Here is a 3,636-nt window from a genome sequence, read left to right as displayed (position 1 = left end):
GCCCAGAGCGATTTCCGGCGAGGAGAGGGTGGTTGGCGCCCATGGTTGGCGCCCACGGTGTATGAACGGGGCTGACATGTAGGGCGGTTGTGTCACGTCTGAGTGAAGTTACAAACCTACCCCTATTGAAAATATTTGCCTACATCGATTTCGGCCGAGTCGAGTTTGTTTTGCCGCCCACTGTGTATGAATGGGGAATGGAGGGAGAAACAGAGGTCTTTCGGACGAGCTTGAATCAAATGAGTTTTGCCGCCCATGTTTGACGCCCACCGTGTCGGAATGGGCTCAGAGGCGGTCGTGTCACGTCTAATTGAAGTTACTAACCTACCCCTATTTAGAGCAGTGGAAATCGGGTCGATGGATTGTCTGTGTAATGGGTAGACAGTAATTTCCATCTCCCAAACACTTGGCTTCGGGCAGCCGACGTGGGAGTGGACATTTTGCTGCTTCTTTCGAATTTTGGGACAATAAGCATCCACGTTTACCCTGGCAACTAAATTCGAATCCATTTTGTATTCCTATATGAACCTTTATAAATCATTCTATGTGTTTTTATATATCTTTAAAAGGACGACAAAGATGTATTCCACTGTCATATATGAATATGGTTTACAAATGCCGATACTCAAATTCAGAAACTAAAATCCAGTTTAAGGTGAATTCGAATATTTGGAACACTTCATGTCCAACTCAAATATCACACGCAGCATAATGTGTACTCCCATTTAGATATGTACACAAGCGATGTATCAAGATTCAAATACCGAGTCAATCAACCAAGAATGTACAGAACTAACAGACATATAAACACTTATAGAGTATATGGATCAATAATATCAACTAACATACATAAGCCAGGCCGTTGTACTTTTTTTTGCTACAACATCATCCTTTTTTTAGCCAGCATCTTGGCCCTTTCCGATGCGTGCCACTTATGGTCCATCTATACTACTACTATTGCTGAATGCACATTCAGCCCAATTGGCATATTTGTAGGTCTGGCACAACAATCCAAATGAAATGTCTCCGAGTCTTATCAATTAATACAGACTTGTGCTCAAATAAAATTACAAACAAAAAAACAATTATTACATGATCTCTAAAACAAATGGTTTGATTGATTACATGATAGACAACACAAAGGTTATTCAACTATGGAAAGAACATTTCACCTATGATTTACCAAGTAGGAATTTAATTTCCTTTTTTCCTTTAGGACCTTAACAATCTGGTCAGTCTCAGCTTGCTTCATTTTGAAATCCACCAAATATTTAATGGTTGTCTTGAGTACTGCTTGTGATTGTGCTGTTTGCTTCCTCAACATGTCAACTTCATCTCTAAGTGCAGAAGCAGAATCTCTTTCTACCACTAGTTTAACCTTTAGAGCATCATCATTTGACAATTCATAATGCACGATTGGGCCGGTGCCACTGTTGTGGGATGATGCAACGTCCATGGGGACCTCGCTCTTTGATCTTGTGCTAACCTGTTTTGTCATTAAAGTTCCGATTGGATTCAGAAAAGTTGAAGTTAGCAAAACATCTCATCTGGGAGTTATAATAGCAAACCAGTTAAACAAACAAGGAATTAAAGAGTTTCAATTGGATGCTGAAAAGTAGTTATTAACATCATTGTAACCCGCTGTTGCAGCAACAAAGCAGTTAAACATACAAGTAGATATGTAAGTTAAGGCAAACAGGTAATTCTTAAAAGTAAATATCAAACACATAGATAGGCGCAGTCTACAATATGATTAACAGGCTGTGCCATTATGTAATCAGTAGCAAACTAAATTAAGCCAAGCAACGTAATTGAACAATTTGCAATAAGTGGCTAACTAAAATTCTGAGAAGCAGGTAACTGAACTTACGCTAGTTCTTTGTACAGGCACACTGCAACTTCTTTTTCGCTTACAAGGTTGTACGGAGGAGTCCATGGCATCAATTGCTTGGATACGCAATCCCAATACTTCTTTCTTCCCACACTGCATGGGTAAGTCGAATGGTTAATCTGGTAAGATGGTGCATCCTTGATATGTTATATGAGGACGTGTAGTCAGACTAGTTGTAGCCAAACATATCACACTTGCTTTTACTGTATATTTCATGCGATTACTTTTGGCATATCGAGATCTAAGCAATCTACAATAGGATGAAAAGACTGACATCCTTCACATTATTGGCGAACTCAGTTCATAGAAATAAGCAATTCAACCATTCTGTGGGTAAATCAAAAGCGCCACTGGAATATTTTTCACTATCCAATCATACACGCAAAAAGGGGCGACGCCACCATAGGGGCTGGTATGGGCGGCCGCCTCAGGTGGCAGGAAAGTGTGCACCTAGTTTGAGTCGTCCAGGTTGGCCCATGCTAGTTTTGTTCGTCCCAACGCACGAGCAGGCAATGTAAAAAATGAAGAAAAATGTTTCAATTTGGATGGGCCAATAATATAAGTGCAAGGCAGGCCCTATAGCAGGCTCGTGGCCCAAACGAGCGTCTCCCATATCGATCGACAGCAAGAAAAATCCCAATTCATTCGCTCCAGCCTCCAGTCTGGTTCGCTCCTAACCTAGCCGCCGCTGGATAGACCGACACAACACTTCCTCGCACCCTCATTGGAGGGCGGTCGCCGGGCTTCAAGCGAACGGAAGGACAAGAAGATGAAGATCCAACCCTGGGTGTAGCCTGCGTGGGAGGCAGCGGCGGCAGCACGGGCATGGCATCAAGCTTGCGCAAACGGACAGTCGCAGCTTGCAAGAGTAGCATGTGCAACGAGCAAGTACATCACATCCCTGATTATATCTAATTCAACTCTTCAATTTCTGGCCAATAGTTAAACCTGACGGTGTTGTAAAACTGCTTGTATGTAGGGAATCTATGAGAAAATGAAACCAATTTCTACTTATTTTATAACTCCCCCAATCAATACTGAACTGATTGAATCTGATGTATCTAATCAAGTTTCTAGTGCAAACATACAAGCTCATATTGTTTGAGCCTGAAGTGTCTAATGAACACACTGCTAATGAAGTAATTGATGAAAACATTTTACATGCTCCTGGTGATGAACATATAGTGTCTAATGAGGGATCTAATGCAAGCATTTTGCAAGCTCATTGAAGGATTTACTGTCTAATGATGATCTACTATGTTGAGAGAGACAGAGATTTGCAGACATTGATGACAAGCAAATTATAGTGCATTTTCATAGCTTGAGGAAACGTCGAGGCCATCTACCAGAAAGTCCCCGTATCATGACAACATAGCATAAATACTTTTCTAATCTGTTGTTTGAAACTATTGGCATACTTGTGCAGGATAGATATATTGATATGCAGTTTGCGCACTGGTTATACGTGCAATTACACTTCGATATTTTCAGCCAAAGAACGAATAATTCAAGCAGGTACAGACCATGTTTCTAGTCCTTGTACACCATGTTGCATTTTGTGTTTTTTGGTGCTTGCATCATTTAGTGTTTATAATCTGAACTACTTTGTATCATTAGTTGGTTTTCAAAGTGCATGTAGCTTCACATTTCTCAAGTTATGTTGATTTTCGGAGTGCAAGTGCCTTCGTATTTATTAAGTTAAATGTTCGCCCCTGGTAACTTGAATTAGTGGATCAGCCACTGCA

This window comes from Triticum urartu, chromosome 5A, assembly GCF_056163025.1.
Source record: "Triticum urartu cultivar PI428250 chromosome 5A, HENAU_Tu73, whole genome shotgun sequence".
Classification (NCBI taxonomy): domain Eukaryota; kingdom Viridiplantae; phylum Streptophyta; class Magnoliopsida; order Poales; family Poaceae; genus Triticum; species Triticum urartu.
The sequence above is the reverse complement of the archived record's forward strand: the minus strand, read 5'-3'. Positions refer to the sequence as shown.